Source organism: Oncorhynchus tshawytscha, linkage group LG13 (assembly GCF_018296145.1).
Source record: "Oncorhynchus tshawytscha isolate Ot180627B linkage group LG13, Otsh_v2.0, whole genome shotgun sequence".
Taxonomy (NCBI): domain Eukaryota; kingdom Metazoa; phylum Chordata; class Actinopteri; order Salmoniformes; family Salmonidae; genus Oncorhynchus; species Oncorhynchus tshawytscha.
This window is the reverse complement of record NC_056441.1, coordinates 38,125,991-38,150,999: the sequence shown is the minus strand read 5'-3', so window position 1 is coordinate 38,150,999 and position 25,009 is coordinate 38,125,991. Positions and strand designations below refer to the sequence as shown.

Below are 25,009 nucleotides of genomic sequence, written 5' to 3'. Positions count from 1 at the left end.
AGTGTGTCTGCATAGTGCACAGTAAGTATATACATATACGATTGTGTCTGTGCATTCAAGAGAGTGTGTAGGTATTTATTATACGAGAGTGTGTCCAGGCATGTATGTACTTCTATACAAATCTATACGTGCATAATCTGTGTGATGCTCCTGTCACGTCTACCATGTTGACGCATGTCTGTCATCCTGCCCTCTAAGGTATGGCTAATGTGGGGGTGTTGTAGTTCCGGAATGGAAGGAGACAGACAGGGTGGAGAGACTTCCGAGCAGGATGGGCCAGTGTGTTTGGGCCTGAGGTGAGGACGGATAGCCAACCCCTGAGGACACAGATAGGTGAGTGCTGTCAGGACACAGGATGAAACAACACCACAGGAAAGGAAGTGTTGCTAACTCAGATCTGTCCACCTCTACTGTGTTGCACAACAGGATCCTGGAACAAACGCATCATACACAAATGTAATACTGCAAAATCCTGCTGAGAGAGGGAGAGAGATGGTATATTGTGTTTGTTCATAAATGCTTGATATCCAGGAACAGGCTTCATAATTTAATTTCAAAAACATTTGTTGGGACAGTTTGTCTTATCTTAATGTCTTTGTTGATGGTTGCTATTTTTGTTTGCACCATACAAACCTCTGCTGAAATTTGGGAAATTACAAGACATGACATCACTGCCAAAAAAATGTCCCTGGATCTCTACCAAGTCTCTGCCAACTGGCATTTAATTGACTGCCTCAATGGTGTGTGTTATTTGTTGGGTTATGTTTGTTTTAGTGTGTGAGGGTATGCACTTTCCAGGCAGTGGTGTAAAGTACTTCAGTAAAAATATTTTAAAGTACTACTTAAGTATTTTTTTTGGTATCTGCACTTCACTTCACTATTTTAATTTTTGACAACTTTTACTTTCACTTCACTACATTCCTAATGAAAATAAGGTACTTTTTACTCCATACATTTCCAAAGTACTTGTTACATATACATACAGTTGAAGTCATAAGTTTACATACACTTAGGTTGGAGTCATTAAAACTCCTTTTTCAACCACTCCACACACATCTTGTTAGCAAACTATAGTTTTGGCAAGTCGGTTAGGAAATCTGCTTTGTGCATGTCACAGACAGATTATTTCACTGTATCACAATTCCAGTGGGTCAGAAGTTTACATCCACTAAGTTGAGTGTACCTTTAAACAGCTTGGAAAATTCCAGAAAATGATGGCTTTAGAAGCTTCTGATAGGCTAACTGACATAATTTGAGTCAACTGGAGGTGTACCTGTGAATGTATTTGTCACGACTGTCATAATGAGCGGACCAAGGCGCAGCGTGATTGAAGTTCCACATCTTTATTACGGTGAAACTTTAAACAAAAAACAATAAACCAACAAAGAAACGTGAAAGTAGTGGTGCATATGCACAAAACAATATCCCACAACCACAGGTGGGTAAAATGGCTACCTAAATATGATCCCCAATTAGAGGCAATGATTACCAGCTGCTTCTAATTGGGAACCATACAAAACACCAACATAGAAATATTGAACTAGAACACCCCCTAGTCACGCCCTGACCTACTACACCATAGAAAACCAAGGAATTCTATGGTCAGGGCGTGACAGTTTTCAAGGCCTACCTTCAAACTCAGTGCCTCTTTGCTTGACATTATGGGAATATCCAAAGAAATCAGCCAAGACCACAGAAAAAGAATTGCTGATCAGCAAGGAAGAAGCCACTGCTCCAAAACCATCATTAAAAAGCCAGATTATGGTTTGCAACAGCACATATGGACAAAGATTGTACTTTTTGGAGAAATGTTCAAAAAGGACATTTTAAAAAAAATACAAAAACAGAACTGTTTGGCCATAATGACCATCATTATGTTTGGAGGAAAAGGGGGAGGCTTGTAAGCCAAAGATCACCATCCCAACCGCGAAGCACGCGGGTGGCAGCATCATGTTGTGAGGGTGCTTTTCTGCAGGAGGGACTGGTGCACTTCACAAAATAGATGGTATCATGAGGAGAAAAAAATAAGTGGAAATTTTGAGCAACATCTCATGGCATCAGTTGGAACCACCCATCCCGGATCCGGGATAATTGTCATCAACTACGCTAAATAGCATAGCGCAACGGTCAAATAATCTTACTAGAAAATATTCATATTCGTGAAATCACAAGTAAAATATAGCGAAACACAGCTTAGCCTTTTGTTAATCACCCTGTTCGTCTCAGATTTTGAAATTATGCTTTACAGTGAAAACAATACAAGCGTTTGTGTAAGTTTATCGATATACCAACAAAATATTATGTACACCTAGCAGCAGGTAACTTGGTCACGAAAATCAGGAAAGCAATCAAATTAATCGTTTACCTTTGATGAGCTTCGGATATTTTCACTCATGAGACTCCCAGTTAGACAGCAAATGTTCCTTTTGTTCCATAAAGATATTTTTATATCCAAATACCTCCGTTAGTTTGATGCGTTATGCCACTGGAAACAGCGGTCACGACAACGCAGACAAAAATGCCAAATTATATCCATAATATCGACAGAAACATGGCAAACATTTTTTATAATCAATCCTCAAGGTGTTTTTCAAATATCTATTCGATAATATATCAACCGGGAAAAGTTGGCTTTTCACTAGGACCGGGAGGAAAAATGGCTACCTCTCTGTTTTGAGCAAAAATCACACTGAGAGCCAACAACTGACCACTTATGCAATGTGGACGTTTACGCTCATTCTTCAAAATAAAGGGCTGAAATGTCTAAAGGCTGTAGACACCGTAGGGAAGCCACAGAAAAAGGAATCTGGTTGATATCCCTTTCAATGGGCAATACTGATGCATAGAAAGACAGGGGTTTCAAAATGAGTCACTTCCTGATTGGATTTTTCTCAGGCTTTCACCTGCAATATCAGTTCTGTTATACCCACAGTTCTGTTATACCCACAGTTCTGTTATACCCACAGTTTTGGAAACTTTAGAGTGTTTTCTATCCTAAGCTGTCAATTATATGCATATTCTAATATCTGGTCCTAAGAAATAGGCAGTTTACTTTGGGAACGTTATTTTTCAAAAAATAAAAAGTGCCCCCTAGCTTCAAGAGGTTTTTAAAGCTTGGTCGCAAATGGGTCTTCCAAATGGACAATGACCCCAAGCATACTTCCAAAGTTGTGGCAAAATGGCTTAAGGACAAAAAAGTCAAGACATTGGAATGGCCATCACAAAGCCGTGACCTCAATCCTATAGAAAATGTGTGGGCAGAACTAAAAAGCATGTGCGAGCAAGAAGGCCTACAAACCTGACTTAGTCACACCAGCTATGACAGGAGGAATGGGACAAAATCTCAACTTGAGGAAGGCTACCCGGAATACATGTCCCAAGTTAAACAATTTAAAGGCAATGCTACCAAATACTTATTGAGTGTATGTAAACTTCTGACCTACCGGGAATGTGATGAAAGAAATAAAAGCTCAAATAAATCATTCTCTCTACTATTATTCTGACATTTCACATTTTTAAAATAAAGTGGTGATTCTAACTGACCTTACACAGGGAATATTTATTTGGATTAAATGTCAGGAATTGTGAAAAACGGATTTTAAATGTATTTGGCTAAGGTGTATGTAAACTTCCAACTTCAACTGTATATATAAACTCAGCAAAAAAATAAACGTCCGCTCACTGTCAACTGTGTTTATTTTCAGCGAATTTAACATGTGTACATATTTGTATGAACATAACAAGATTTAACAACTGAGACATAAACTGAACAAGTTCCACAGACATGTGATTAACACAAATGGAATAATGTATCCCTGAACAAAGGGGGGGGGTTCAAAAACAAAAGTAACAATCAGTATCTGGTGTGGCCACCAGCTGCAGTGCATCTCCTCCTCATCGACTGCACCAGATTTGCCAGTTGCCCTCACCCTCCGAACCAACAGGTCCCAGACGTGCTCAATGGGATTGAGATCCGGGCTATTTGCTGGCCATTGCAGTCCACTGACATTACTGTCTTGCAGGAAATCACACACAACGAGCAGTATGGCTGGTGGCATTGTCATGCTGGAGGGTCATGTCAGGATGAGCCTGCAGGAAGGGTACCACATGAGGGAGGAGGATTTCTTCCCTGTAATGCACAGCGTTGAGATTGCCTGCAATGACAACAAGCTCAGTCCAATGATGCTGTGAAACACCACCCTAAACCATGACTGACACTCCACCTCCAAATCGATCCCGCTCCAGAGTACAGACCTCGGTGTAACGCTCATTCCTTCGACGATAAACGCGAATCCGACCATCACCCCTGCTGAGACAAAACCGCGACACGTCAGTGAAAAGCACCTTTTGCCAGTCCTGTCTGGTCCAGCGACGGTGGGTTTGTGCCCATAGGCGACGTTGTTGCTGGTGATGTCTGGTGAGGACCTGCCTTACTACAACAGGTCTACAAGCCCTCAGTCAACCCTCTCTCAGCCTATTGCAGACAGTCTGAGCACTGATGGAAGGATTGTGCGTTCCTGGTGTAACTCGGGCAGTTGTTGTTGCCATCCTGTACCTGTTCCGCAGGTGTGATGTTCGGATGTACCGATCCTGTGCAGGTGTTGTTACACGTGGTTTGCCGGACGATCAGCTGTCCATCCTGCCTCCCTGTAGCAAAGTCTAAGGCGTCTCACAGTACAGACATTGCAATTTATTGCCCTGGCCACATCTGCAGTCCTCAAGCCTCCTTGCAGTATGCCTAAGGCACATTCACGCAGATGAGTAGGGACCCTGGGCATCTTTCTTTTGGTGTTTTTCAGTGAGTAGAAAATCCCCTAGTGTCCTAAGTTTTCATAACTGTGACCTTAATTGCACTTAATAGTGTCTTAACAACCGTTCCAAAGGTGCATATCCATTAATTGTTTATGGTTCATTGAACAAGCATGGGAAGCATTGTTTAAACCCTTTACAATGAAGATCTGTGAAGTTTTTTGGATTTAAAAAAATTATCTTTGAAAGACAGGGGTCCTGAAAAAGGGCTGCTTCTTTTTTTGCTGAGTTTATAAATATACATACCTATATACAATATGCATTTATCTGTGTGTATACGCATAATGGTGTGTAAAGACAGTGTATGGATAGAGAAGGTGTGTACAGTAGTAGTTATATAGGATGGGCCATGGCTAGAATACACTATATACAGTTAAAGTGGGTAAAACATTATGTAAACATTATTAAAGTGACCAGGGTACATGGAGGAGTAACACACATAAGGACTTCGAAACGTGGTCCCTGTCTCACTCCTGCAACATGCGTATTTCAATAACCCACACACAAAAATAATCTCTCTCTAACATGTAGTATGCAATCCTCAAAAATACCCAATCCAACAAATGCACTTCTATTATTATATTCATACACTTATTAACACCAAACAAAATCCCTTGTTCATACACACTCAGATTTCCCCCTGGGTTTAGATATGCCAGCGCTACAGAAAGGCTTTAAGTGGTGTACTGGTGTACTCATCTGGGTAAAGTCATGTCATCCAAGAAAAAGATAAGATGATGCCATTTCCCAAAAACACTGCAACAACTTTTTAATAAATAAGACCACTTATGTATTGAAAAAAAGTTATTGTTGCAAACTTTTTGGGAGATGCCAACATCTTTTATTTTACTTTTTGGACAATGTAGATTTCCACCCCTGTTCTTTGATCGTCATGCCCCCACTGACTGTGCCCAGCACTGACCTACCTGCAATCATCTGAGGACAGCGCCCCGCATTCAAACACATGAAAATCATATTTCAACCAGGCAGCTGCGCCACAAAAGTCAGAAATAGAGATATAATTAATGCCTTACCTTTGAAGATCTTCTTCTGTTGGCACTCCAAAATGTCCCAGAAACATTACAAATGGTCCTTTTGTTCGATAATGTCCTTCTTTATGTCCCCAAAATGTAAATTTATTTGGCGCGTTTGATTCAGAAATACACCGGTTTCAACTCGCCCAACATGCCTACAAAGTATCCAATAAGTTACCTGTAAACTTGGTCCAAACATTTCAAACAATGTTCCTAATCCAACCTCAGGTACCCTAAAATGTAAATAATCAATCAAATTTAAGATGGAATAAATTGTTTCTAATACCGGATAAAAACAATGTGACGCACGCTCCAGTTCACGCGCACCAAAACAGTAGAGTCCACCTGGAGTGACACTTCTTAATTTCTCAAAAGAAAAACATCAAACAATTTCTAAAGACTTTCTAGTGGAGGCCATAGGAACTGCAACCAGGTTCCTAATAATAAGGGTATCCAAAAATGGAAAATCCTATGACCCCAAAAAAATTCCTGGATGGTTTGTCCTCGGGGTTTGGCCTGCCATATCAGTGTGAGAGTATTAGAGTGATTTCTATCCAAATCTACCAATTACATGCATATCCTAGCTTCTGGGCCTGAGCAACAGGCAGTTTACTTTGGGCACGCTTTTCATCCGGAGGTGAAAATACTGCCCCTTGACTTGCCTAGTTAAATAAAAGAAAATGTAAATAACTTGTTGGGAGCCGGGCAGACCCATGTTGTAAGTGTGTCAATCCCATAGAGATATTTAGAGGTTGCAACATTGTATCTAACCCATTATGGTGTCTGTGAGAGCATGGGTGGTGCCAATGAGGCCATCTCCATTTTGAAGTAGTCCATTTACTTCTATGACTTGGTAAACAAACTGAAAGGGTGCCACCTGGAGTGTGTTGTTTGTAAAGTTATAAAGCCAAGGTTGCCGATTTACTGCCACCTGGAGTTATGGAATGTTTGTATAATTCAGTGGCTGATCCCTCTTGATGACCTGGATGGAATTATGTGATCCTTCCATAACCTATAGGAAGTCCCACCCAGTTGACTACTTCAAAATGGTGAAAGTCCTCAATGGCGCTCCCTATGCTAAAATGGGCTTTTGGGCACTAGATTCTTCTATCTATATTGTCAAACCCTAGAGAAGGAACATGATTAGTCATTTGAATCCGACTGAAGGAGTACATTTTATTATTATTTTTACTTTTGGAATATTAGGAGTATGTTTTTCCTCCTTCCCCCTTTTCTTCTATTTCTTTCGCAGTTTTCACCCCATCCAGCAGGTGGCACAGTTGGTGTAGTTCGCAATAAAAAACCACAGAAGTAAAACATGATTTCACTTTCACTTTGGGCTACCTGTCACTGAGTCTTTCAGGGTGTGGAGTAGTGCAGATAGGCAGGCAAGTTAACAGAGAAAGGAAAAGGATAGACGGAAAAACGTCTTGAAGAGACGTACAGACACATATAGACACTACCATGGCATTTAAGTACCCGGCAGCTCGGAGAGATGAGAGTTCGGTCTGTGTCAAATTCAAACAGCTCTCTCTATCTCGCAGTCTCTCTGCTTCCTCTCTCTCAACAATTCTGTCTTAAAGTGGTAGGTGCACAAGCAGCAAGAGATTGAATCTTAAGAGAGCAAAAAATAGTAGGCCTTCACTATGTGCAAAGTCAGTCTGGCTGAGCCACAGAGAAAGCAGCCCTAAATAGGGCCCATAATGGTGCCTGTGAGCAAACAGGCAGCAGCATTGGTGCAATCTCAATTTCAAAGTAGTCTCTCAAAGTATCCCTCCTGATGACCCAGTTGGACATGATTTCAACAGAGTCACCAGGAGGGATCAGCCAATGAAGTTGGAAGTCCCACACAGTTGACAACATTAAACTACATTAAAATGATGGAAGCCCTCAATTGCATTGCCCATGCTAATGAGTCCTTTTGGCAACTAGAGGCCTCTATCATTCTTTATGGGCTAGGCTGAGTAACCCTGAGAAAAAAACATGGTTTCTGTTTCCAATTTGGTTTAGCCTCTACCGGTTCTAACAAAGGCCTGTAGGTCTGAGTAAGATTGCTACTTTCATCTTTAGTGTCATACACTGTTGTAGGCTATAAATCAGTCTGTAAATGTTTCATATTTAATTAATCTGAGTTTCATTGGACATTGCCACATCAAACCTCATTTAATCAATGTCATATTTAAATAAGGCAATTTATTGACATTCTGTCAAACTCAGCTGTCAACCAACTCTGCTATGGAGTCATTACACATCCTTTCCAAACATTGTGTGACTTTTTCTTTCCGTACATGCAGTCATACTTACAGTAACTGTTGTATTTCTATCTTGTAGGTGGATTACTACCATGGGGTTAAGATATGTGACCTGTATGCCTGGTTGGAAGATCCACTGACGTGTTTGTGTGTGTGTGTGTGTATGTTTGTTTTGCCCAGGCATTTGTGGAGGAACAGAATAAGCTGTCCATGCCATTCCTGGAGCAGTGTGCGGTCAGGCCTCAGTTTTACCAGCGGCTAACAACTCTACGACTACCCCAAGTATAGCTGCCCCTACAAGAGAGGAAACAGGTTAGGAACTAAAATACAGCTGCCCCTACAAGAGAGGACACAGGTTAGGGAGTAAAATACAGCTGCCCCTACAAGAGAGGACACTGGTTAGGGAGTAAAATACAGCTGCCCCTACAAGAGAGGACACAGGTTAGGGAGGAAAATACAGCTGAAACATATAAACTCCATAGGCAGTGTGAAGTTCTCACTATAAAAATAGCTAATTAGTAGCATGTCTCAAAAGTGAGTCGTAAGACTACATACAATACATGGGTGAGATGAAAGTACCTAAGATAGCATATGGTCTGCCTTTTGATGCCTATTGTGTATCATATTGTAATTGTCCTGTGTGTGTATAGACAGTAACCAGTCAAACGTTTGGACACATCTACTCATTCAAGGGTTTTTCTTTATTTTTACTATTTTCTACATTGTAGAATAATAGTGAAGACATCAACACTATGAAATAACACATATGGAATCATGTAGTAGCCAAAAAAGTGTTAAACAAATCAAAATACAATATATTTTATATTTGAGATTCTTCAAAGCAGGGTAGCCTAGTGGTTAGAGCATTGGACTAGTAACCGGAACAGGCAGTTAACCCACTGTTCCTAGGCCTGACTTGCCTGGTTAAATAAAGGTAAAATAAATAAATAAAAATAAAAGCAGCCACCCTTTGTCTTGATGACAGCTTTGCACACTCTTGGCATTCTCTCAACCAGCTTCACCTGGAATGCTTTTCCAACCATCTTGAAGGAGTGCCTACATATGCTGAGCATTGTTGGCTGCTTTTCCTTCACTCTGCGGTCCAACTCATCCCAAAACATCTCAATTGGGTTGAGGTCGGGTGATTGTGGAGGCCAGGTCATCTGATGCAGCACTCCTGTCACGACTTCCACCGAAGTCATTTCCTCTCCTTTTCGGGCGGTGTTCGGCGGTCGGCATCCCCGGTTTTCTAGCCATCATCAATCCACTTTTCATTTTCAATTTGTTTTGTCTTGTTTTCCTACACACCTGGTTTCCATTTCCCTCATTAAGTTTTGTGTATTTAACCCTCTGTTCCCCCCATGTATTTGTGTGGAATTGTTTGTTTGTGCACTATGTTACTGGTGCGCGTCGGGTTTTGTACCCATGTAGGTTATTTTTTATTTGCCGTTGGTTTTGAAATTAAACTGCTCCGGCTATTAGCTATTTCTGCTCTCCTGCATCTGACTTCACTGCCACCAGTTCATCAAGCCTTACAACTCCATCATTCTCCTTCTTGGTCAAATAGCACTTACACAGCCTGGAGGTGTGTTGGGTCATTGTCCTGTTGACAGTCCCACTAAGCGCAAACCAGATGGGATGGCGTATCGCTGCAAAATTCTGTGGTAGTCATGTTGGTTAAGTGTGCCTTGAATTCTAAATAAATCACTGACAGTGTCACCAGCAAAGAACCCCCACACCATCACACCTCCTCCTCCATGCTTCACAGTATGAACCACACCATCCATTCACCTATTCTGCATCTCACAAGACACAGCGGTTGGAACCAAAAATACCAAACTTGGACTCATCAGATTAAAGGACAGATTTTCACCGTTCTAATGTCCATCGCTCGTGTTTCTTGGCCCAAGCAAGTCTTCTTCTTATCGGTGTCCTTTAGTAGTGGTTTCTTTGCAGCAATTTGACCATGAAGGCCTGATTCACGCAGTCTCCTCTGAACACTTGATGTTGAGATGTGTCCGTTACTTGAACTATGTGAAGCAATTATTTGGGCTGCTGTTTCAGAGGCTGGTAACTCTAATGAACTTAACTCTGGATCTTCCTTTCCTGTGGCTGTCCTCATGAGAGCCAGTTTCATCATAGCGATTGATGGTTTTTAAGACAGCACTTGAAGAAAAGTTCAAAGTTCTTGAAATTCTCCAGATTGACTGACCATCATGTCTTAAAGTAATGATGCACTGTCATTTCCCTTTGCTTATTTGAACTGTTCTTGCCATGATATGGACTTGGTCTTTAACCAAATAAGGCTATTTTCTGTATACTACCCCTACCATGTCACAACACAATAGATTGGCTCAAATGCATTATGAACGCACAAATTAACTTTTAACAACACACACCTATTAATTGAAATGCATTCCAGGTGACTACCTCATGAAGCTGGTTGAGAGAATGCCAAAAGTGTGTAAAGCTGTCATCAAGGCAAAGGGTGGCTACTTTGAAGAATCTAAAATATATTTTGATTTGTTTCACTTTTTCTTGGTTACTACATGATTCCATGTGTTATTTCATAGTTTTGATATCTTCACTATTATTCTACAATGTAGAAAATAGTATAATTAAAGAAAAACCCTTGGATGAAGAGGTGTGTCCAAACCTTAAACTGGTACTGTATAAGACATTGTGATCATTGTATACTGTATTTTATGGGTGTGTGAGACAAGGGAGATTTACCTGTCCTATTTAGCTCATTTTATGAAGAAAAACAACAATTATGTCTGTCATTGTTTGTTGCCTCTACCTAACCTACCTACTTAGCAGGTAGAGACAGACCTATGATACTTTCAAGGATGTGAGGGTACGAGGTCAAATCCTATTTTTTTCTGCACAGTTGTTCAAATAATTTGTTTTATGTAGTATAGCGTCCATATTCAGCATCTTAAATAATGGAAAACTGTAGATTCAGTTTTTGAAAAATAATATTCTTAAAGGCAAAAAATGGAAGCACAATATAAAATGCTAACCTGGTATTCCAATTGATTATAGGCTACCAAAGCCAACGACTTACTGCTGCGGCAAGGAGTTTTGCTAAAAACATGCTGCTATTTATTACGGTCCAGAAGTTGTCACTAATGTGCATTGCGAACAGATAATGAAGCTCCGAGCAGAGTATGTGAGCTGAGCTGGAGTGGAGTGGAGTGAGATTCCCAAAGTCATGGACTTCGCTAAATATTTTCATAAAGAAACTGATATAACACACAGGTGCTAAATCAATAAGCCTGGCATATTCCCACATTCAAGGAGCTTTCCGTTTTGATTGGGTTATTTTGCCTAAAAACCTTTAGGCCTACCTATAGAAAAATAAAGAGAGGCAAGAGAGGCCCGAAAGGGTGTTTAGCATTCTCCACTGCTGGCCGTCTCTCCAGGCACCATCGCATGAGCCTGACGACAAAGACTGGCCAAACTCATGTCTCATTTTAAAAATTCAAAAGGCACTAATAAGTCATTTTTCATTTAATTTGTATTTAATTCTAAGTAAGTCACAGCTCCTGAGTGGCACAGCAGTCTAAGGCACTGCATCTCAGTGCTAGAGGTGTCACTACAGACCCTGGTTCGATTCCAGGCTGTATCAAATCTGGCAGAGTTACATAGGGCGGCACACAATTGGTTCAGCGTCGTTAGGGTTTGGCCGTCACTGTAAATAATAATTTGTTCTTAACTGACTTGCCTAGATAACGAAATAAAATATTTGCACATGTTGTAGACTATAATGATTTAATATAATGAAATGTTGTTTAAATGCTGAGGGCTTTATGTCCCTACCAGCATATTGTCTCGCAAATGCTTCAATGTATTTCTTTGTAGGCTATAGCCAGTGGTGCAAAAAGTACCCAATTCTCATACTTGAGTAAAAGTAAAGATACCTTAACAGAAAATGACTCAAGTAAAAGTAAAAGTCACCCAGTAAAATACTACTTGAGTAAAAGTCTAAAAGTATTTGGTTTGAAATATACTTAAATATCAAAAGTAAAAGTGTAAATAATATAAAATTCCTTATATTAAGCAAACCAGACGGCCTAATTTTCTTGTTTATTTTAATTTATGGACGAAGCATGTGTTTAGTGAGTCCGTCAGATCAGAGGCAGTAGGGATGACCAGGGATGTTCTCTTGATAAGTGTGTGAATTTCCTGCAAAGCATTCAAAATGTAACAAGTACTTTTGGGTGTCAAGGAAAATGTATGGAGTAAAAAGTATATAATTTTCTTTAGGAATTTAGTAAAGTAAAAGACTGTCAGAAATATAAATAGTGAAGTACAATTACCCCCAAAAAACTACTTAAGTAAAAATACTTGAAAGTACTACTTTACACTACTTGCTATAGCCTTGAAATAATTGCAATAATATAGCCGAAATAATTCATTATCATTCCTTATTAGGCTCCCTGTCTGGTTCCTGACCTATTTAGATTGTTTATATGCTGTTTAATATGATATGTAGCCTATTTTGAAATTATGTCCGCTTCTTTACAGTCACATTTTCATGCTTATTCAAATAATTTTAATTCAAATCCATATGGTTTGGTTTCAATACTTATAAAGAAATTGGTAGGTCCAGGTAGTCACAAAAATAGATAGTTAAATTGTGATTTTAATTAACGGGGCGAATTTGGAGCTGCAGTGTGTTTTCCTGTGAGTGCGGCGCGGTCTTTAGCGGCGTTGTCCGGGTAATCAACTGTTTTTTGGCACAATTTGGTGAAAGCACCGAAGCCTTCAGAAAGCCCATCACTACAACTGCTCCTACAACAGAGGAAGCAACATCGAGATAGAGGACTCATCTTTGTCACCAGGAGGGATCAACCAATGAAGTTGGAAGCCCCACCCAGATGACTCCATTAAAATGGTGGAAGCCCTCCGTGGTCCTGTCCATGCTCATACTGCCTTTTGGCCACTAAAGGCCTCTGTCATTCTCTATGGGAAATAAACAGATTAGGAACTAAAATACAGCTGCCGCTACAAGAGAGGAAACCGGTTAGAAAGCAGTTTAACTTGTTGAGTGTAGGGGGCAGTATTTTCGTTTTTGGCTAAAAAAAGTACCCATTTGAAACGGCCTATTTCACAGCTACAGAAACTAGAATATGCATATAATTGTCAGATTAGGAAAGAAAACTCTAAGTTTCCAAAACTGTAAAAATATTGTCTGTGAGTATAACAGAACTGATATTGCAGGCGAAAGAAAGCCTGAGGAAAATCCAATCAGGGAGTGCCTCTTATTTGGGACGGGAGGGTAGCCTAGTGGTTAGAGTGTTGGACTAGTAACCGGAAGGTTGCAAGTTCAAACCCCTGAGCTGATGAGCTACAAATCTGTTGTTCTGCCCCTGAACAGGCAGTTAACCCACTGTTCCTAGGATGTCACTGTAAATAAGAATTTGTTCTTAACTGACTTGCCTAGTTAAATAAGGGTAAAATATTTTGAAACCTCTCTGTTCCTATGCATGCCTATCCTGCATTTAAAGGGATATCAACCAGATTCCTTTTTCTATGGCTTCCCTGAGGTGTCAACAGTCTTTAGACATAGTTTCAGGCATTTATTTTAAAAAATGAGCGTGAAAGATCACATTGCGTAAGTGGATAGCTGGGGGATCTCAGAGTGAGTTTTGCGCTATAGAGTAAAGCGGCCATTGTTCCTCCCGGTCCTATTGAAAAAGCTACACACTTGGTTGATATATTATCGAATATATATTTTAAAAACAACCTGAAGATTGATTATAAAAAACGTTTGACATGTTTCAGTGGACATTATGGATATTATTTGGAATATACATCTGCGTTGTCGTGACCTCTCTTTCCTGTGGATTTCTGAACACAACGCGACAAACAAACGTCGGTATTTTGGGTATAAAAATAATCTTTATGGAACAAAAGGAACATTTGTTGTGTAACTGGGAGTCTCGTGAGTGAAAACATCCAAAGATCATCAAATGTAAACGATTTTTTAAATTGCTTTTCTGATTTTCGTGACCTAGCTACTTAATGCTTAGTGTACATAATGTTATGTTATGCTATCGATAAACTTACACAAACGCTTGGATTGCTTTCGCTGTAAAGCATCATTTCAAAATCTGAGATGACAGGTGGATTAACAAAAGGCTAAACTGTGTTTTGCAATATTGCACCTGTGTTTTCATGAATATGAATAATTTTTAGTAATATTATTTGACTGTGGTGCTATGCTATTCAGCGGTTGCTGAGGACAATTATCCCGCTACCGGGATGGGTGGCGTCAACAAGTTAAGGACTAATCAAAAGGAGTCAGTGCTGAGCTGGAACAAAAGCCTGCACACTTATTTCCAAGAAAATGCACAAAAAGAGGGAACTATGCAATAACTGCATGTGTGAAACTTACTCCTCAGCCTTGGCACTACCCAGACTCTCCCTAAAGCTGTCTTTCTGACCAAACTGAGCATCTGGGGAAGAAGGACCATGGTCAGGGAGGTGACCAAGAACCCATTGACCACTGACTAAATTACAGAGTTCTTTGGTTGAGATGGGAGTACCAGCCAGAAGTACAACCGTCTCTACAGCACTTCACCAATCTGGGCTTTATAGGTGAGTGAGCAGACTGAAGCAACTCCTGAGAAAAAGGCACATAACAGCATGCCTGGAGTTTGTAAAAAGGCATGTGAAAGACTGCGAGCATAAGGCAAAAGATTCTGTGGTCTGATGAGATGACAACGTAAACCGCTATGTCTAGAGAAAACCAGGCATCACCTGTCTAACACCAAACCTACCGTGAAGCATGGTAGTGACAGTATCATGCTATGGGGATGTTTTTCAGTGGCAGGGACTGGAAGACTGGTAGGGCTAGAGGGAACAATGAATGGAGCCAAATGCAGGCAAATCCTTGACGAGAACCTGCTTCAGAGTGCAAGCTACCTTAGACTGGGGCAAAGATTTACATTCCAACAGGACAATGACCCCAAGCATACAGTCAAATAAATGCTGGAATGGCTTCAGAACAAGAATGTGAAAGTCCTTGAGTGACCCAGCCAAAGCCCAGACTTGAATCCCATTGAAAATCTGTAGAAAGACTTGAAGATTGCTGCTCCCATCTAACTTAAGAGCTTGAGAAAATCTGCAAATCCAGATGTGCAAAGCTGGTACAGACATACCCAAGATGACTCAAAGCTGTAATCACCGCCAAAGGTGCTTTTACAAAGTATTGACTTGGGTGTGAATACTTACGTAAATGAGTTTTCTAAATTTCATTTTCAATACACTTGCTAACATTTCTAAGAATGTTTTCACTTTGTCATTATGTGTCTATTTCATATTTTTAAATTCAGGCTGTAACATAACAAAATGTGGAATAAATCAAGGAGTATACTTTCTGAAGGCACTGTATGTGTGTCTGATGCTCTCCATGGTGGAACAAATATAACTGGTTTCCTCGGTCGATAGGTATTTCTACTTCCATAACCAGGGCCTGCAGAACCAGGATGCGCTCTGTGTGCAGGACTCTCTGGACGGACCGGCCACAATCTTCTTTGACCCAAACACACTGTCTGTGGATGGTACTGTAGCCTTGAAGAGTGAGCTGATTACTGTAATACAACCTTTTATAGTGTATTTGCGTGTATGTCTCAACCTGAGTCCTCACAATTCCTCCTCCTCTCTTGTAAAGCAATTGACATTTCTATTCTGTTATTAGATTTTATTGCTGTGACAAAGGTGGAGTATATTGCTAAAAAAAACAAATGATAGGCCCACTTTACATTATACATTATAATATCACACAATGTAATATCTATTTTTCCTTTTCCTCTCTCCTTACCTCGCTCTCCTTCTCCTTTCAGTGGGGCGCTTGTCAGAGGAGTGTGAGTACTTTGCGTATGGCCTGAGCTCCAGTGGCTCCGACTGGGTAACGGTGCACTTCCTAAAGGCTGATGACCTCATGACGCTGCCTGATGTCCTGGACAGGGTGAAGTTCAGCTGCCTGGCCTGGACCCATGATGCCCGCGGGGTGTTTTATAATTGTTACCCCCGGCAGGACGGCAAGGCTGATGGTGAGACACACACACACACACACACAAACACACACACTCATGAAATCTACTGTGTACAGTACAACATAGTATACAGTGCATTCAGAAATTATTCAGACATCTTGACTTTTTGCACTTTGTTACGTTACAGGCTTATTCTAAAATTGATTCAATTGTTTTTCCTGATCACTCCTCTGACAAAGCAAAAACTGAAATATCCCTTTTACATAAGAATTCAGACCCTTTACTCAATACTTTGTTGAAGCACCTTTGGCAGTGATTATAGCCTTGAGTCTTCTTGGGTATGATGCTACAAGCTTGGCACACCTGTATTTGGGGAGTTGCTCCCATCCTTCTCTGCAGATCCTCTCAAGCTCTGTCAAGTTTTCCAGAGATGTTCAATCAGGTTCAAGTCCGGGCTCTGGCTGGGCCACTCAAGGACATTCAGAGACTTGTCCCGAAGCCACCTCCTGCGTTGTCTTGGCTGTGTGCTTAAGGTCATTGTCCTGTTGGAAGGTGAACCTCCGCCCCAGTCTGAGGTCCTGAGCAGGTGTTCATCAAGGATCTCTCTGTACTTTGCTTCGTTCATCTTTCCCTCGATCCTGACTAGTCTCCCTGTCCCTGCCTCTGAAAAATATTTCCACAGCATGATGCTGCCACCACCATGCTTCACCCTAGGGATAATGCCAGGTTTCCTCCAAACATGACGCTTGGCATTCAGACCAAAGAGTTCAATCTTGGTTTCATCAGACCAGAGTAGCTTGTTTCTCATGGTCTGAGAGTCCTTTAGGTGCCTTTTGGCAAACTCCAAGCAGGCTGTCATGTGCATTTTACTGAGGAGTGGCTTCCATCTGGCCACTCTACCATAAAGGCCTGATTGGTTGAGTGCTGCAAAGATCGTTGTCCTTCTTGAAGGTTCTCCCATCTCCACAGAGGAACTCTAGAGCTCTGTCAGAGATTCTTGGTCACTTCCCTGACCAAGGCCCTTCTCCCCCAACTACTCAGTTTGGCTGGGCGGCCAGCTCTAGAAAGAGTCTTGGTGGTTCCAAACTTCTTCCATTTAAGAATGATGGAGGCCACTGTCTTCTTGGGCACCTTCAATGCTGCAGACATTTTTTGGTACCCTTCCCCAGATCTGTGACTCTTATCCGTTCCTGTCTCGGAGCTCAATGGACAATTCCTTCGACTTAATGGCTTATCTTTTTCTTTGTCATGTGGGACCAACTGTAGGACCTTATATAGACAGGTGTGTGCCTTTCCAAATCATGTCCAATCAATTGAATTGACCACAGGTGGTCTCCAAGTTGTAGAAAGAAACATCGCAAGAATGATCATTCGAAACAGGATGCACCTGAGCTCAATTTCGAGTCTAAAAACAAATGGGGTATTGTGTGTAGATTGATGAGGATTTAATTTTATTTGACCCATTTTGGAATAAAGCTGTAATGTAACAAAATGTGGAAAAAGGGAAGGGGTCTGAATACTTTCTGAATGCACTGTACCTACTGTACAAGTGCACAGACACGTTGAAAAACACACAGCTTTCTGCATTGCTCCAGAGGCACAGAGACCACATCCAACCTCAATCAGAAACTCTACTACCATGTGATCGGCACCAACCAATCAGAGGACATCCTGGTGGCCGAGTTTCCTGACCATCCAAAATGGCACAGTGGAGTAACAGTGAGTTGAAAGAGAATGTTTTTTCTTTACATTTCTCACCTGTTGTCCACCACATTCTCCATATGAATCTACTGCTATTACACTGTCACTCTTTTTCTCATCTCCCTCACTTCTCTCCTCCACCTTGTTTGACTCTTTCTCAATCCCGGATCGATCTTATGATCTCAGTTTGTAAGTAATGACTTGCATTGTTCATGTAGGGATAGCATCAACTAGTGCTAAAGCGTCAAATGATTTGTATTTCTCACTCACCCTCCTTGTCCCCTCTCTCTCACAATCTTACTCTCTCTGTCTCCCCGCATCTTCTTTCTCTCTCGCTCTCTCCAGGTGTCGGATGACGGCAGGTATGCAGTGCTCAACATCACAGAAGGCTGTGAGCCATTCAACTAGCTGTGATACTGTGACCTGGAGAAGCTACCCAATGGCATCACAGGTCTGTCCCTACCATTTTAATCAGACCCTGTATGAATTCCTGACGTCATAGGTGTGTCTCAATTCTAGCGCTTATTGTCCTGTACAGATGCAGTCAAATGTATTTGCACGATTCACTATTTCTTCCAGAATAAATGTAAAACATTTGGTATTTGATTTCCAACTGCACAGGACCAAGAAAAATACATCAAAACTGAATGAGATTTTTCACTTCAAAGTAAAAAAAATGGACTAAATGATTCACAAGTTAATGTGGTTGGAGGAAAGGGATTGTCATTTACTCAAACTTTATCTCACCTGTGGCAAGTTTGCTACAGGGTAAATATAGCCATTCAACTACATTCTGCTCCATTGCACTCGCTTGTATGTTGCATGTGTGCCAATATATTTGACTGCATTTGTACCCATAGACCTGCTGCCTTGGGTGAAGCTGGTGCACAACTTTGAGGCGCAGTACTCTTACATCACCAACGAGGGCAGTGTGTTCACCTTCCGCACCAACCTGGACGCCCCTCGCTACTGCCTGATCAACATTGACCTGGAGACACCAAACAAGGAGCACTGGAGGACCTATCTACCCCAGCACGACAAAGACGTCCTGGGTAAGAGAAACCTGAGCAGTGGTATCCAACCCTAGTTCTGGAGACCTACAGGGTGTGCAGGATTTTGTTCCAGCCCACCACTAAAACAACTGATATGACCTAATGACCTTATCATGCTGATGGTGATAAGCCAAATGTGTTTTTCGTGCTGGGTTGAAACTCAAATTTGAGTTTCTGTGTGAGTATCCAGGATCAGGGTTGGAGACCGCTAAAGGAGGTAAAATAAGTTTGGTATGGTCAGGCTACTTGCCAAGTTTCACTTTTTAGATTTGAATATTTATGTGTCAGTCTATCAACCACAGTGAGTGGTAACTTCGTGGTCTTGGTTAACCCACTTTCGCCGTAGCATGCAACTTTGCAAGTACGGGAACTTTGTCTCAATGAATCATGTTTTAAAATATATCACCTGCAAGATGTTTGTGACGTAGCAAGCAATTTTTTTCAGCCCTAGTTCATAAGATACTTCCAGGCATTGTAAGATCTGGCACGCGTCTTCAATGTAGTCGGGCAGGAACTGGTCATATGTGAGTTACCTCTCATTTAAAGTTTGTGCCTTTTACGTACCACAAGGATGTTCTTCACCAAACCATATTGGTACCATATTGACTAATATCATTAGAGCAGTGGTGTGTCATCTGCCTATCATTCTGTTAGCTGAGGGATTTTAATCAGTACTGGAAGTGGGGCCACAGATGTTTACTGCCATATCTGTGGTTGAGGGTGTGCTTTGAAGGTTTTAGGAGGTTCTACCAGGTGGTTTGCGATGTATCCTCAGTGCATTAAGGGCCGTGGGTGTGTGGCTCTCTCTATCTCTCGCCACACAATACACACACATGAGTATAACGTTAACAGCGTGTACTGTACATACGCACACTGTTGGAAATCAGCAAATTCAAACACATTATTGACATTTGTTCTATTTATACTCGACTTGACTTACTAGCATTGCACTTCTTCGTTTTGGTTGAACTCCCTATACTAGAATATCCAGTGTAGTTGCTGTGTCTTAGACAAAGTCCATTTGAGAGGGGAAAGGAGTTCAACAGGAAGTCTGTGTCCCATGCTGTACTACAATTACAAAAAGCAGACTGCCATCTATTGGACAAGAGAAAGAACAGCGTGTGAAGAATAGCTAACACAGTGTACTTCAACATTGTGAAACAAAACAGAAATTGCATCCCCCTTGCAATAAGTTGCCATGCAATTGGATCCTATATATGTCAGGTTATTGTTGCGTTATGCCTTCCTTATAATCCAAGGCCAGTTTCATTATTTAGCTGCCAATGGTTCAAGTTTTAAACAGAAATAACTGATTCTAGACGTGTTGATATGCTTAGAAGGAACCCAAGTAGCCTACATGTAAGAATTGTCTGTCTTCCTTATAGGCTCTGTGGCCCGTGTGAACCAGCTCCACCTGCTGGTCAACTATGTCCATGACGTGAAGTACATCCTGCAGTTGTATGAGCTGTCCACTGGTGGTCTGGTCAGAGATCTGCCTCTGGACGTGGGCACTGTGGTGAGCCTCAGCTGTAAGAAGAAACACTCCGACTTCTTCTACAAATTCACCTCCTTCACCACGCCAGGTACTGGATTGTCTCCTAGGGGATAGTCAACTTATTTTGTGGTGTTAGACATGAAAAGGATATGGGATTTTCATTGGCATTAGGGTTAATATTCACACTGTTAGTATGGAGTGGCTTACATTCAACACAAAGGATGACTAGCTTTCAATACCACGGTTTGGGTATAATCCCTGCCAACGTCCTTATTATCTATAACCTTTGACCTCTCTAGGACCTCTAACCCCTATGTGTCATGTCTCTCCCAGGTGTGATTTACCACTGTGACCTGAGCCAGGCATCTCCAGAACCCACAGTGTTCAGACAGGTGGAGGTGAAGGGTATTCAACAGGAGGACTATGAACTATGAGACCAACCAGGTAAGACAACAGCAGATTACAACTACTTACAGAAACAACTTAACAGTATCTTGACACTTTCACTATGACAATATTGCTGTGTTTTTCATGAGTTTTACCCCAGTAAGGATGGAACTAAAATCCCCATGTTCTTGGTGCATGCCCGGGGTCTTAAGAAGGACGGATCACACCCTGTCTTCCTGTACGCATATGGAGGCTTTGAGCACTCTATCCAACCATACTACAAGTTGGTATCACAACGCATGGACCTCCAACAGAACATGATGAATCTTTCCCCTCCAGGAATTCACAAGTATAGAATTCATCCAAGTGAACCGTATACTGAGTCGGTGTGATTTGAGTGACGTGGATGTGACGTCCATCACCCCTCCCCTCGCTGTCTCCCTCGCTCTGTCAGTGTTCCATACCTGCTGTTTGTCAGACACCTGGGGGGAATCCTGGCTATAGCCAACATCTGAGGAGGAGGGGAGTATGGACAGACCTGGCACAAAGGTACTGTATCTTCCCCACCTAAAGACGCATAGAAATAGGTTAAATAAAGCAACAGGCTGGGGGCTGTGATTCGCTAGTTTTATATTCACTAGCACAGCTTTCCACTGTTTTGCCTTCACCTGTCATGCTTGGGGGGGGATACGATGAGGAATGGAAACTATTGTAGCTTTGACTGTTGATACTCGGCCCCAGTCTCTCTGTAGCTTAGTTGGCAGAGCATGGCGCTTGCAAGGCCAGGATAGTGTGGAAAAGTATCTGCTAAATGACATGTGATCTATGGACTATGGCAGTATCCCTTCTAGAGTTTAATTCCTTCTTTTGTCTAGGTGGTACCCTGGGGAACAAGCAGAATTGCTTTGATGACTTCCGGTGCGCAGCAGAGTATCTGATCCAGGAGAACTACACCATAGCCAGCTGCATAGCCATCAACAGCGCCTCCAACGGGGGACTGCTCGTGGGTATGGAGAGGGGATGGCATTTAAGGCCATCTTTCTAAATTGTCTCCTAGTTCGGTCAATCATAACCGCATTCTCTTTAAATGTTTTATATTTTCAGTATAATTGTTAATGTAAAGTCCATCAAATAGTATTTTTCTACTTAGCTACTATTAATTCAGTGATTACACAGCACATTAAACAGTAGTTAGCTACATCATTTTAAAAGACTGCCAACCATATTGCATTGTACAAATCCAACTAAAGAGTACTTCCTTATTTTAAGTGACTATTTAGGATAGATTGGATGTTGCTGTTTTGTGTGTGTGTGTGTGCCAGCGTGTGTGTGTGTGTGCCAGCGTGTGTGTGTGCGTGCGTGTGTGTGTGTCAAAGAGTGAGTCGGGTATGTTTAAGTGTAAGACAGGTCTCTCTCTCTCTATAGCATGAAACACATGGAGAATCTCACAGCCGATAGATTGCGATAGGTATTTATCACACCTGTTCCTTCTTTTGCTAGAACAAAAGCGGTACCCATTGCATGCCGACCCGGTGGTGATGAACTTACCGACTGTTGTCAGTGGCAAACAACTTCACTTCTCACTTTTAATAGGGATTTTTTCCCCCTGTACATCCACGTATGAGCCAGTCACACTGTTCAGAGGTGCTAAGTACTGTCGGCAGGCAAATGTTTTACAATCCTACTGGTGTCTATGGCCATTTAGGAAAGATTTGTGTGTGTGTGTGTGTGTGTGTGTGTGTGTGTGTGTGTGTGTGTGTGTGTGTGTGTGTGTGTGTGTGTGTGTGTGTGTGTGAGAGAGAGAGTGAGTTGGGTATGTTTTAGAAGTGTAATTAATCATATAACAAGTGTAAGACATGTCTTTCTATCTCTCTCTCTCACACAGAGAGAGTCATGTCTCTGGGTCCACACACACACACACACACACACACACACACACACACACACTTTCAAACCCAGCGGGTGTCCGGACCTGTGTGGCTAAGGTTGGGGTGATGGACATGCTCAAGTTCCACAAGTTTAACATCGGCCACGCCTGGACCACTGACTACGGCTGTGCAGACCACCCTGAGCAGTTCAAATGGTTCATCAAGTAAGTCTGGCATACTCAAATCACACACTTAACATACAACTCATACTGAACATAAACACAAATGCATTGGATGCCACATTGTAGCTCTGCATGTAATTTGTACAATAAATATTTGGTAGAACTCAATTATCTCTTTCTCCCTCCACTCACCCTCAGGTACTCCCCTCTCCACAACCTCCCCCCTCCACCTCACATTGGCACTGCCTACCCTGCCATGCTCCTACTGACTGGTGACCATGACGACCGGGTGGTGCCCCTCCACACCCTGAAGTACTGTGCCACACTGCAGCACGGTGTGGGCCACAGCCCCGGGCAGGCCCAGCCTCTTATGGTTCGGGTAGACACCCGCAGTGGGTACGGGGCGGGAAAGCCTACCACTAAGGCAATCCTGGAGGATACACACATCTTCTCCTTCATCACTCAGACACTGGGGCTGAGCTGGAGAGAGTGAGGAGGAAGAGAGGGGAGTGAAGAGCTAGAGCAGTGGTCGCCAACCTTTTCTGAGTCAAGATCACTTTCGTAGTCAAAAAGCAAGCCGAGATCCTACCGACCAGATTTTTTTTAAACATGACTTAAAAAATGGAACATTAACCTAATAAAAACAGTTCTGTAGGAATGAGGTTTGTGCTGTAGGCCTAGTACATTATCACTGTATATAGGCTATATGCCTGGCCTGCCAATATTGTTCTTCTCAGACCATATTATATTTAAAAAAAACTCAAGCTTTGATAATAAAATAGATCAGTTGGAGTAGCACTTGTGAGGCAAAGCTCGCAAGTGCGAGCATAAATTGAAATAATTTGCAAAAAATGTGCTTTTTATTTTACTGGACTGATGGGACCTAAATCTGATGGTCATGGTGCTATCGAGACAAGTGGGTTCTCTGAAAAAAACGAGGTCAATGAGTGATCTTCAATTCGGATTTCTAGAAAGATGTGTGAGTTTCCGACTTGGATGACCGCTCCAAACTATTTTTCCCATCCAGATCAATTTTTTCCCCCAATTTCCCAGTTGTCTTGAACGCTCGGAAGTCAGAGATTTCCGAGTTGCCTGTTGTTTTGAACTCGGCATTAGTCACATCAGCAGGGAGGGAGAGAGCAGCAGAGAGGGTTTGCCTCTCACTGTCCCTGCTCTCTCCTTCCTTTCCTCTGGTGAGACTGACCAGAGAGGGGACACAGTCTTCCACCTGATGGCGAAACTCGAGTCGCACAACAAATGTATGTTGTTCCTATGTCCAAAGAAAGTGAAATATTCCTCAATATTAATTCAAATAGACGCGACGAGCTGCTAACAGTCATAGAAACGCAGGGATATCAATACACCTGGGTAGTCATTGTAGGGTGATTCTGTAACTCCTGGCACTTCTATGTCCTCGGGGTACATGTTTAGGATTTGATTTCAATAATAAAAATAGAAGGTCATTTGTATGTTAAGTTCACACTACAATCACCTCAGAATTTTTTTAACAACTCTCTATCAACTTCTTTTGCTACTCGAACGTCACTGTTTTGCCCTTGTCCCCGACCCAGACCTTTGAGGTTCTACTATGTTTTTTTCTATGAGAAAGCATAAATAATTACATGTTATCTACTAGAGAGAAAAAAGAGTCAATGAAATAAAATCTATATCAATATTTGTGAGTATGCCGTTTATTGTTAATTTTTTACACCATATATACCTGTCTTGGCAGTGGTGTCATTTCCATCAGAGGACAAATTCCTCATTACAGTTTTTTTTCGATTGCTAAACGACAGTGGGCACAACTGGAGTCACATGTGCAAAACTCTAACTACAGTCTGCACTACCAACAGTCACCTGAGCTAAACAGTTCACATCACCTGCAAAACTCATTCCAAGCAACACAACTCTTAACACATGGCTCAAAACACGCTCAGTGCAGCCAAACACTATGCACAACCCTCACTGAGATAACACACACTGTCACTCAGAACACACTGAGAGTAAAAACACTAGCATCAAACACCAATACAGAAAATACAAACTTTTCATCTTTACAGTTTGAACAATTTCAGTGACTTCATACAAAGTAATATTTTCTTCAAAGAAAAGAGTGACATTCTTTCACATGATTTATTAACATTATTAGAACATAATTCTTTAAGGTAAATGAAAATTAGCAGTTTGCTTCAATAGTCTGTAGTAATTTACGGAATTACAGTA

The 25,009-nt window shown here is 41.6% G+C and overlaps 1 pseudogene; it reads left to right on the top strand.

The window, feature by feature from the left end:
• Window positions 1-174: 174 nt before the first annotated feature.
• On the top strand, window positions 175-24,455 carry LOC112266038 (annotated as a pseudogene).
• Window positions 24,456-25,009: the final 554 nt, after the last annotated feature.